This window comes from Dufourea novaeangliae, unplaced genomic scaffold, assembly GCF_001272555.1.
Source record: "Dufourea novaeangliae isolate 0120121106 unplaced genomic scaffold, ASM127255v1 scaffold60, whole genome shotgun sequence".
NCBI lineage: Eukaryota > Metazoa > Arthropoda > Insecta > Hymenoptera > Halictidae > Dufourea > Dufourea novaeangliae.
In genome coordinates, this window is record NW_015373935.1 from 1,767,387 (window position 1) to 1,780,822 (window position 13,436).

Genomic DNA, 13,436 nt, shown 5'->3' on the forward strand with positions numbered 1-13,436 from the left:
TTGAACTATTATATTTTAGTTGGTACAATTATCCTCCGATAGAACTTATCACAAATTCATCAAATTCCCAATCTATGTACAGTAATCAATTATTTTCAAATAGTATTCAATTCAACGATTGCTGATACATTGTCAGCAAAACTCAGTAGAAAACCTGTCATTTGAAACCGTTCAAGACCACAAAAATTAAACATTCACGACACCATATACATTACCGTACCAAACACAAGCTACGAATTTCCCTCAAAGCAACCAACATTCATCTCGAACACCATTAATACCGCGAACTCGTTCGAACAATCCCTTTTCCCAAGCATTCCAAAGATTATCCAACATCTCGTGAAAGCATCCAAGAATGTTCCAAGCGACACCGCAAACGTCTTATAACCCCCGTCACGTGTTCGAAGCGATACCAAAAGTCCACGATCCCATCTCAGCCCTCCGACCGCCGCCGCCACCGAGGGGATGTAGTATCGCTTCACGAAGATCCAGGTCTCGACCTCCAAGACGAATTTCCAGACCGAACAGCGACCTTGTGTCATTTCAGTATGCATATTCAAAGTGGTCCAAGCCTTTAACAGGGCCGTTCCGCAGTAAATCACCGCGGATCGGTCTACTTTGACTGACACATCTTAGACTTAGGGGGTAGAAACGGGTCGAAGGCCGTTGCCTCGTTGCACTCCTTCCGAGGAGATTTAAAGCTCGGGGCATCCAGGTATATCGTTTCGTTTGCATAACCCCCGCTAACCCCTTGTAACCGAGAACCCTTCAGGGCTCTTCTCATCCACCTTCTGGACGAATTTCCGGGGCCTCCCTGAGAAGAAAGGTGGACACGTAAACAACGTGCACCCTGGTGCAAGGCCGTCTCGTAAAACCCGATCGCCGCGATTCGTTCTGCTTCAGTTACGATGAATACCGGACACCCTCGGAGGTCTTTTGCGGTGTTCGCCAGAGGGGGGACGGACGGGGTTGAAAGAGGGTTTGCGGATGTGGTCCAGCGGCGGAATTTCACGTGAAATCCGCTTGGCTGGAACGCTCCTGCCGGCGTGAACTCGCTCGTTTTCCGCGAGGATTCCACGGGTATCCTTGACCGCCGCTGATAGATGACTTTTGCTTTGGTCTGTTTCGGGTAGGTACTGTTCTGTGCTTCCAGCTTGCAGTCCGTTATGAAAAGGATGAAACAGTCTTGCTGTTTGAGCGAGGAATATGAGATTGGTTGGCTGGGAATTCACTTTTAGGCGGCTCGAGTGGTGAGTTCTGTTTTACTTTGTGAAGTAGTTTTGTAAACCTCTTTAACTATTAACCTACTTGTTTATGCAAGTGTAAATACAGTTTCATTTTTTATTTTATACGCAACCAGTTTCATATGTATGCATCCTATACATGTGAATAATTTTTCATTTGTTAATAGCATACATTACTTTTTACAGTCTATTTTCTAAACAATTATCTTTGTTAACTTACTTTGTGCATTACACTGATTGGCTTCTCCGAGTCCTCCATATGTTTATGGATTTATTTAGAGGACTGCAGTCAAATGCACATTTGTTTATTTTCGGTACGGGTTTTTTCAAGTTCCATGCAAAATGAATTTCTTTAAAATTTCCTACACTTGTTTGTCCACAAAACTTAGACTCCAGACTGAACATATCTGCTGTAACGAAGTCAATAATGTTCGAATGTTTTTACTGGAGGTTCAACCACTGCTAGGGGAATGTGCTTTAGAAATGAAGGAATGCGTTGGTCTCGGTGAAACGAAGGGTTTTTTTAGAATTAGAAATTTTTCGCAAGTCGTTAGCACGGATCGCTTCGTTTTCTGGCGTGTACATACGAAACCAAAACGACATACTATGTAGATGTATAGGGTAATATGTAGGAAGATACCGCCGCGATTGTGGTGTTATAATAACCGCGAAATTATAGTGTCGAAGCGCATAATTAATAACTTCCTTTCCATTTTTCGTGATACTTTCACGATCTCGTACGTTCGAAATGAAGTTCTCAACACCTTCTATTAACAAACTTCTTTGTTTTTGGCCTGTTTCCCTCAGCCACTATTCCTTTCGCTTCACAGAAAAAACTGTTGCAAAAAGATATTATGTAATCAGTGTTCTATCTTACTTATACCTTCTGTTTTGTTGATTAAGAATAGATCGATAAAACTGGTATCTCTGAAAACAATGACAGTAATTACTAGACTTGTGTTATAAGGGACTGAATAACAACTTTAATAAAGTAAACAATTTATTTTAATAAGTAGTTCACGCGGGACAATAGCCCCAGGCAAGTACAGACTCCTCTCGATTATCGTCTGGTTTGTTCTACTCGATTATTGTCCAGGCATTATCGCCACCACTGGGGGTCGTGGAACCTGGCAAGCATATACTTTGTTGCCCCTCTGTTGTTGTTGCCAAGGCTCGAGCTTCTGGCAAAAAACGAATTCACGGAGGTCTGAAGCATTTCTCCCTATATGATTATTGTCCCAGCGCGGACCCGAGTCCGGGACGATAATTATGGGCGTAGCCAGGGACGGAAAAAAGTGGGTTCTGCATTATGTTAGAAAAAATACATTGCCCGCCCCCTGACTGATAACCTGGCTACGCCCATGACAATAATCGAGAATAATCTGTAGGAGCTCGCGCGGGCGTGAGGAAGCGTCTAATTGACGCGCATCGAAACGTGTCCGGAAAATAGGAGCGGTCAGTTATCGGCCGGTCGCGAAGCCGGCGGAAAAATTACGTGCCGGTCACCGGAGCAGGTTGGCGGAAAAATTGCGTGTTGCTACCGGTAGACAGATTATTTTCGCGCCGTTTCGAACGACGACGCCTGGGGCCTTAATTCGCGAAGACACGCGAGTGCGCGGCAGACGGTGCATAATTCGCGCGATACGAGAGAGGTACGAGAGAGACAAAGAGAGAGAGTCACGGCCCCGTTGAATATGTACATTTTTATAGAGGATACCGCAAGAACCATTCCGCTCGCAACCTCCGCGGCGCGTCGTCCTGACGGCGACGACGCGAGGAAACTGGGGGCGAAAAAAGGAAACAAAGGAGGAAAGAAGGAAGAATTAACCGTGCCACGGCGTTGATTTATTCGAGCGTTAATATTCGAGATCCTTTATCGAGTGGATTACGCGGCGTAATGTCGAGGAACGCTTTAATTCGCTGCTATTTCGTTTTTTTTTTCGCGGTTGTTTTTCGAACGTAGGGTTGTTTCTTCGTTTTCACGTGTATAACGTATAGTGATATTGTATGGTCCAAGATCGTGTGGTAGATCTATGAACGGAAATGAGAAGAAAGGATATTATGGATAAGGAGATTCCAGACAATATTAGGCCCTTCATGTATGTAATTCACTTTTTCACTTTAAACAAAAAGACAGAGGTTCTTGGAGAACAAGAATGAATATTATTAGTTTTTTTATTGTCTATGTGTACGATGTTCTTTGTTAATAATTTGAAAATATCCAATTGTCTGTATAAATTTTATAAAATGCAACAACTGTAATTATCACAGACGAACTGCGAGTCAACGACAGATTCAAAAACATGTTATTTTCGAATTTCTTGTTATAAAAGGCGCTGTTCGCAGTGAACAGTTTAAATAGAGGACATAATACGTTACTTGTTATTACATCTAGTATAAAATATGAAGGCAGAAGTCAATGCAAATTCGCATTCTTATGGATCAATTTACAAGACATTTAAATAAAATCTTATTTTCGTTATTAATGGATTTTAAGAGCTACTCACTCTTCTTTATTTTATTCTGCTCCGTGTATAGCATAATTTCAGACCACCCTGTATTTATTGTAAATGCAAATGGTCAAATGTAACGCAGACAATGATCCGACGTCGGACTCGCGACGGCGACTTACGGTCTCAGCCTCGTCAACGTCGCGATACGTCACGTTTATTGATGGATCGCTTATCGCAATCATTGATAAGGAAACGGTGAATAAAACAATTTGTATGAGTTAGCGGTATGATGAATGAAGGTAAACTGTTCGGGACACGAGGTGGGAGGTTTCGCAGCGGACGCAACGCCGCGCCTCTAATAATGATAAATGAATAAGTAGCCAAATCGGCCCTCCACAAAGGGCTCATTGATTCGGTTTGATTGATGATTCGCCCCATAGTCTTTGTGTTTCGGTACCTGATGGAAACCACAACAACCGCGGTACGCCTCCCTTGTTGTGAAACGCAACGTTATTGTAATGGTCGCGTCCATTATGACGTTGACAGTCGATACCACGCGCGAGAAGGCCCGGAACGAAATTGTTGGTAATTTATGGAAAAACGATGGAAATGGAGCAGTTGCGCTGCTATACGTACATGAAATGCAAAATGTTGAAAATTACAAAATTTAACACGATTTATACACTTATTTAACTGTCTTTTGAAAGAGATTATTTTGTTTCCGCAGGACTGTTATAATGTCTTTAGATTTCGAAAAGGTGATAAATTTGTATAAATATGTAGCAAAAGTATTTCGAGTCCATTTTATAATTGACAGTTTAATAAATTGGAAAAAATGTTTCATAGGTAGTAACAACGCTTACTCAAGCTTAAAGGCATTGTGATCATGAATAGGCAGGAAATTCCGATTAAACTCTATCACATCGGACAATGATTTCTAAATAAATTGGAGGAGTGTCAGACAAACTAAAAATATATGTATACTGCCATATAAATAAGAATTTACCTTTACTCTTCTGAATAAATGATTGCAATCCGACCTGCGTTATAAAATAAAATTCTGCAAACAAAATCACCCAAACACTCTGCTAAGATAAACATTAAAAAAGAATATACTCATTTATTACACCGTGTTGCACACGGGTTTAATGAAACGGCAATCGGTAGGATCGTCCTTATCTCATCCGGTCCGAGAGAAAAATGTCATCGAGACGTCGATGATTCGCCGCCGATCGAACGATTAATATTAGGGTGGCACGCGATTGTTGAACACGTGATACGAGCTATAATCCTTCCTTATCCGATTCCAATCTAGGAACATTAAAGCTCGTCGGAGCACGCTCGTCGTCGTTAGATTCCGCGGCCCCGTTATTTTCACACCGATAAGACGTGTCCGCCATCTTGATACGGTTCACCTGTCGCGCATGCCGCTCCATAACCAGCCAGCCCATTCGTTGCAATTCGTTTCGGCCGAGAGATGATCGAAGCCGCGTTAAAAGCGACGTCCCTTAATTAATTCATTCCGAAAGGAATAAATTATTCCCCCCCCCCCACCCCTCATCCCTCTCCATGTTCGACGAATCGAACCGGTAATTAGCGTCAATTTCCGATGACTAACGCCGGGAACAAGTGACGTCGTTAATTTTTGTCCGCGTATCGCAAACAGGACGGTTATAAATTCACGGATCTCCGCGGAGGCACGATATTAACACCGTTTACTGACTAGACTCGGCCCTGGGTTTCCGGTTATACCCGTTCGGAACGGACACCACATCGAATATCGCTGCGAGATTATTTTTGTTCACGAACGCGTGCGTCGTTCTCTGTTTGCGGGCTGGATTAATTTCGGTTTTGTTTAAATACTCCGTGTACGGATTCAACCGGCAGAATATATTTTATTAAACAAACGAACCCACCCCCTTCCAGGTTGTTTCGCGCAGAGGAACATGACCTTGGCTGTGTGCGAATTTTTACGTTGACGATAAATCCGGTTCCATAAATAAATCTCCCGATACAGAGAAACTCCGTGTTGGCTGTTGTTAACTGTTTATAATTGTTTACGTTACCGCGAATTTATAACCTGGCTTTCAATATTGCACAGTCGCCATTACGAGTCACTTCGTATGATTCATTGCTGTGTGGTTACCATTTTCTCTTTAATTGTTATTACTACCGTTTCGACTTTATTACGCGAACATACTGAACAGATGTAGCACCTACGTGTGGAAAACAAAGAATAATAAGGGTAGAATCGTATTTGTATAAATGACAGAACAACAGAGGTTCACCGATGTAGCTCATTCAAATGGATAACAGTTTAACCTTTTGACTGCAAAACATTCGAAAGCAGCATGCTCGTTGTGTACGATGTTCTTTTGTTAACGATTTAAAGAATATCCAATTGTTTGCATATATTTTATAAAATGCAACAACTGTAGCTGTCACAACGCAACAACTGATTCATTAATGGTCATTTCCGAATCTCTTGTTACAAGAAATGAAGAACGTTCAACTAAAAGTGTTGTTTGCATTCAAATGGTTAAGTTTAAGTAATCTGTAGACTGTGAATTTTATACATTTTTAGCACACACGATTCTCCATAATTCACTATATCTAAGAGCTTGATAAATTAAGAAGCTTTTACTTTCTTTGGAGCCTGATAGAATAGTAAATAAAGTAAACAGATCTTGCTTTCACTCCAGTTCCTCTAAATCAACCCCCAAAAATGTATATTTGCATAAAAATCCGCAGTGTAGTAATCTGTCAATCATCGAAATAATCCACAATATCAAACAGAAAACTTATACCTCGTTCATCCCTCGAATCTTCTCCACCGAATATAACAGTAACCCACTACCGCGTCAAAATGGCACCCACCGATGCTCCCCAAAATAAGTACTCGTCTCGACGAATCCAGAAACCGATACAGGCAATAAAACATCGTAGGTTCAACCCACATCAAATTCGTCAGCCACTCGAGATGTATTATCCGCGACGAGCACGATAGAAGGACCCTTAAACGATCATCCCCTTAACAGCTATATACCCGGAAAAGTCCAAACACAGAAGAATCGATCGTAGTTTTTCCGTTTCGTTTCCTTCATCCCGAGGATCGGTTCGTGTACGATTCGTCGCGACACAAGGGGGGTGGTTTTCTAACTCCTCGAGGGAAAAGTGTGTCAAGAATGACGACAAGAAACGCGGCGGCGGCGGAAACGGGAGGCGAAAGAAACGGACGTTCGAAGGATGGCCGGACGTCGATGCCTCGAGCGGTGGCAGTGGCGGCGGCGGTCTGGTAGAAGATCGGAGGGTTTTCGTGGCAGAGTGATCGGTGGCAGCCGTTACGTTTAATCATCTCGCATTAGCCGAACTACCCCTTGGCCCGGGGGCCTCGCCCACTTTCACCCTCGGATTCAGCGTGCTCTCTCGCTCCCTGCAATCGGCCTCCGCGCCACTGTCAGCTTTGTTCCACTCTCATTTGTTTTATTCACCGTTCGCGATACGCGACGCCGTTTGTCACTGGCCACTCTTTTCCGCGTTTCCGGTCGCCCGCTTTGACCAATCGCCACCGACGCGTCCCTGCTCACCCTCGGCTCGTGACTCTCTCCTGTTTTCGACTGCCGAGCCGTCCCGCACAAACGCTTTCAGGGTAGTTTTACGACTCTGTTCTTTAGTGTTTTTTTTTTTTTCAGAAATGAAACGCGTTTTGGCTGCACTTGATTTTGAGGGATCGAGGATGTGATTTAGGATTGAGTAGCGGACGGGGTTGAATCGGGGGATGGTATAGATGAGGGGTGGACAAGTTCTTCGATAACAATAGGAAGATATAATACTTTTTATAAAATGGTCTAATGTTGGTAAATAATATACTGCTATAGATTATTAATATGAAAGTTAAAGAAACATGGCAATGAAACCTAATTTTGTCTCAAGAGCCGCACTGAGTGGCTTTGGAAGCCGCATGCGAGAGCAATCGTGATGAAGTTTAATGTACACTAATCATACATGTATTATTGAAATACTGTATCGTATCTAATAACTACAGAAAACACAATAATTCTCTATTCAAGGTAATACATTCATACTTAATTATATTTATGTTACTTATTAGATTTAATGTATATTGTTACCTCTGTTATAATAGTATTAAATGCACGAGTCTTTAAGCAATAAAAAGACGAAATCTTGCAAAGAAAAATAGTTCCACATGACGTGCGAATTCGTCTTTCCCGGTTAACATGTTAAAAGTTCAATTCATCCCGTTTCTATTTTCGATACACACAAAGAAATCGATTCTATTTTACTATTACAATAAACAAAATTTGTAATTACACTTTTCCTGGCACCTTTAATTCATAAAAGTGTACACAAATAGACCTACCACCAAAAAGTTTTAACACACGACTAATTATTATTCCGCGCAATAAATCGTTGCTGACCTGTTCAATAGACACATCGCGAATCTTGACCGTTCCACTTATATCCTACGTTTTCTCGAGACAGCGGTGGCCCGTCTTTCGAATTTCGCGGCAAAAGCTGATAAACATCGCGGAACTTCTTGCCTCCGTTCGTGGTAAGAAAGGAACGCGTCGCCTGGTCCCGGAGAACTTAAAACAGGATTCGCAGGTTTCTCGGTTCTCGTTTTTGTTTCGCGGTTAAGCGGGACGTTTCTGTGCGTTTTCGAATTTACGACGTCGCGCGACGACGACGACGACGACACGTCGCGCGTATCAAAAGAAATCGAAGGGACGATGGGAACCGTGGGGACGACGGCGGTGCGGGGAGGAAGAAACTCCATAAGAACAATGATGAATGCGACGAACTCCGGGATTCGGTGGAAAGTTCCGGGAGAAAAGTTTCCCCGTGCAACTATATCTGTGTCGCAATTTTTCTTTTCCGCGTGTGTAATTACCGCCGCGGAACTGGCCGGAACTCTCATGCTTTTGAATGACGTGTATTTTTTTTTTTTTTTTAGCACCGGGAACAGGCTGTTTTGAATAACGGAGCACGAGATAATTTGAATTTTTCAGTTGTTATCGAAGCGGTTGATGTTTTGCAATATAATAGAAGTATGTTAACAGACGTCTCGATACCTACACTTTTTAATAGGAAAATATGTTATTCGTTCTTTAAATTATAATTGGAAACAGTTTCGTGATATGTCATAAGTCTGTTTAATCCTTTGAGCAGGTTAATCAAAATTTGAAGGCTCATTCTGATGTTACAGGTATAGTGTGAAAATATTAATTATTTATATAATAAATTTAAAATTAAAATAATTAGCCTTCTGCTTCGATCTTTTTTGTCTAACGTTACATAATCGTGATTTGGTGTACTTAATTTTTAGTTAGATATTATACTCTGTGCTAATGTGAGTTGTGGTTTGCGTATACGAACTCATCGAGCTCAAAGGATGCTTATGATACTAAATGAAAGAGTATATTTTGTATCTTATACATTTTTACGAAGCTTCGGTCTCGAAGATTCAAAATTAGTTCCACTTTCGCCTTACCAAAAAGAAATCGTGCATTGAGGGTTCAGTGTTTCCGATTGATAATCAAAGACACCGAAAGTCTATTGAATAGGTACCGCTAGGTACACTGTTAATATTGAGTTGGCGAGAATGTAATATGGATATCGAATAGTACAAAGACAAACAGCGTAGAATAATCCATTAGTTACTGTTTGTTAATGGACATAGGCATACCTACAAAGTATTGAATCGTCGTCTTCGATGTATTCCAATGATTAAACACGGCAATACGACAAGGTCCATTTATCTAAATGTGACATAAAATCTATTTAATCGTTATTTAAATTCTCAATGATTCAGAAATATATACGTATAAGTCAGAGAAAAAAAAAACAGACCAACTACTATTATTAAGCTGTACAAATAATAATTTCCGAGAGGCTTTTAGCAGAGGAATATTTTCACGACAAGTACAAACAGGATGGAGCAAAGAGGAAGCCGGAGGGTCGCAAGAAGGAGCGTCATCTGTCGGTTTCTCGATTCCCTTTTGGTCATGGCGCTCGCAGAGACACCGGAGAAAAATGATTCCCCTGGATTCTCCCCGAGAGCGGTACCGAGCCGCCGCCCTTCGCCCTCCCCGACATATGTTGCTTTCATAAAAATCGCGGGACTCCTAAAACCGGAAAGACGGCTGCGCAACGTTCCCCCTATCAGAGAAATTCCTCCCGATCTGCGTTAGTTCCTGCAACGATTAATTCCGCCCGTCTTCGAATCCGCGACCCTCGATATCTTTCTTTCCGCGTGCGATCCCTTGTCCGTTTCGTCGGCCATTTATAAGTGGTCCGGGCATTCCGCTTGAATTATTATGTTCTCCTTGTGGATTACCCGGGTCATACGATCTTCATTAAGCCCCGTGACGCGAAAGGCTCTCCAGTTTCGGATTTTCGAAGGCTACGAAGGACGAAATTGTTCAAGAAAACGTTAAAACAATCGCAGCAAAATTCAATTAAAAAGCTTAATATGTATCATCTTCTTAGAAATTAGATGGAATATTATTAATACTTCTAATTAAATTTCACTTTCAGCCCAATTGTTAAATATTCCATCATTTTCGTTCAAGAAAATCAGTAACGATTCTTCCGAATAATTTTATATCTCAAATCTTCAACCCTTTCCACCGTTTGAAACATCCTTGAAATAACCCATAAACCAACCAGAAGATTTCATAGCTGCAAGAACGGCAATCCTCCCTCTAAAAATCGTTAATACTCGGTAAACGAGCAAACGGTCGTTACTTTAACGCTCGAGGAATGCCAGGTATCGTTCTCTCGGCAACGTCGAAAGAGCTCTCCGGGGCGAAACGAGCCAGCCAGGGGTGGAGGGGGATGAAAAAAAGTTTCGAAAGAAAAATACGTTGAGAGCATGCGAGAGGAAGGAATATTCTCGGGGTGGTTTCTCCCCCGTGTCGAAGCCCACGAAGTGCCGCATCCGCTGGTGGAAAGCGACGAGACAGGGGCGGGGGGATGGTGAGAGCAAGACGGAGGCAGGCAACCAGGGCCCCCCACCCCCCTCGGTTCGCCGGCTCGCGTCCCGGCGCGGCGCCCCAACAAAAGCGTGATAAATCGAGTACATTAATTCGCATTTTACCTTTGTTTGCGTTATGGAATACAATATTAAATGGAATGGGCGCACAATAGATAATGTTGCCCGCCATCATTTACGCGGCACCCGCCGAACGCGCGGACGAGAACCGAGACGATGTTGCTTAGGCTCTGCTCAGACCTGGAGAGAGAGAGAGAGAGAGTTGTTCTCCGCGTCATTCTCGCTGGAATCTCGCGAATTGGACCCCGCCCCACCCTTTTCAACGTGCCTTGATCACCGTTTTTGGAACGGGCCCCGCTGCCATTACTCCGAAACCTGCTGAGAACCTGTTCCGCTCTCGATTGATCCTCCGTTGCACCTCCGCCTGAATTTATCGCGATGATCGATGGATTTTTCGGGAGACCCGTCGATATTGATTTTAATACGGTTCGTAGATTGAATCTGGCCCGATTAACCTGGGTCTAACGTTCTTAAACGGTATACATCATCGCTGGTCGATACTGTGTCTGATGATGCATTTCAAAGTTTTAATCAGCAGTTCACGATATCTGAATTTTAACCTGTAGAAAGTGGATGCTACAGGAGGTTACAGCTTAACCTTATTTTTCTAAATAAGTCTTCGTACATGTAACCCAACATAAACGTCGATACTATACGATACTATACAGTATTGTAATATTATACATACAGTGCAGAGACGACATTACAAGTATGACATAGTGGTCATGATCAACCAGGGTTTCGGTTACCGAGGGCCTTGGTTATCTCAGATAACTTATCTGGGGTCTCGTGTTCATTGATAACTAACGATCGTGCTCCTACGTCTCCTTGTTGTTTTCACAAAATTCCTTGGATGCACATCCAACTTGCAGACAACCGTGGTAAATCCATCACCACCGTACCAGGAAACAGCACCAATTCCAGCCAAAAAGCTGTCTTAAAACGATCCCCGTGTCGCGCGTCATCTGGGCTCGCTCGGACAGTACCCGTGACCGACCAAAAACACCTCCCCGTCCGGCGCTCGTCTGTCCACCCGCTGGAGAAGGCCAGCGATCTTTAATCCAGAGCGTTTCCGCTCGATGTCTGCCTCCGGAACTTAAGGTCTGTGGAGCTCGGTCGCTGCAAATGGTGTTGGCAGGGCCGGGTGACGCATGGATTCGATTCCTGGGAGCTCGTGATTCCGCTCGGTTAGCCCCGCGTCACTCCCAGCGAGCCCCATTACCCTCTTCCACCCTCTTCGTCCTCCACCCCCTACGGGCGCAGCCGTCGCCGCGCGCCTCCATTCCGCTCGGTGTCGTTGCGGAATCTGGACTCCGGCGTGGCTTACCTACCCACCGTCTATATGTAATCACGGGGCCGCACACGTATGGAACCTGCCTCGATCCCACCAGCCAGCCGTGGGATGCCCGAAAGGATCACGGGAACGTGGACACACTGTTGTGCGCCGCGTGCTCGACCGTGGAACGTCCGCCGTTGATAGGACAATTCAGCGCGCGGGTGTACGGTTAATGCGCCACGCCAGCTGATCGACGAACGGCCGTTCGTTTCGGTTGCTTTGTGCACGTTTCCGGCCGTTGTTAATTGCTCGAATGCTGGTCTGATGACGGAATTGTTGGTATTGGAAGTTCGAGTGGATAGTACACCCTTGTCTGGTATGGCGTTTTTTTTTAATCAATGAGTGTATCATGCTGTACATCTGACTTAGGTATCATTTTAACCGACGTAAAGGTAACAGTATGGTGTCAGAAAATGGACTCGATTCAATTTTATTAAGTTTCAGAGCTTCTTCTCTGGTATTATTGAGCTGTGGATAGTTTGGCCTTTAAGTTAGAGTTATTTTAGATAACACTACAGCAATCGCAGTGTGATCACAACTTCTGACCAGTCATAATAGTTTTTCACCGAAACTAATAATTCACATGTGGATATTAGTAGATTAGAAGTACAATTTTCATTTTATACCTCCGACTAACAGGCTATATTTCAACCCTCAATCGTCGCTGACGTTGAACCTTATTAATTCTCCTCGAATTAACCTTCTTCGTTCCGATTCGACTCCGTAAAAACCAGGGACAGGCGTTTCACACGCAAGATCTCCATTTCCCCGGGCGTAATTTCAGCAGAGCGAAGACGGTAGCCCCGGCTCTCACGAACGAATGAACTCAACTTTCGAGGGCTATCGATTATCAGGGCCCGCTTCCTACCGTTCCCTGTCCTTCAGGATCCTCCGCCTCTTCCGGTGCCACCCCCGCCGACATTCATTAGCCCCGGCGATGGCGAAGTAATTTAATTTGTTGCAGGATTTGTGGAATGTTAATGAAAACAGGACAGGCATCCCTGTATCAATTTCTGATTAAAGCCGGCACGGCTGCGGGACGCTGGGTCCGATTCTGTTCGGCGCATTTCCCCTCGTTTCACTACCCCCCAACCCCACCCATTTCCGGTAGCCATTCCGTTCCGCGTTTCGATCACTTCTGTTGTGGATGACATTTTATTTTTTTCTCTGTTCATTTCACCGATGTTACTGTTCGGTGTGAAGCAACGTAAAGAATGGAAGAGTGGACGAAAAGAATGATGGAGAGTTCAGTGTGCCTGAAGTTGATGAACACTAGATCATTAGTTCGCAATTAAAATGGAAAACAATCTCTAGATTTATAAAATAAA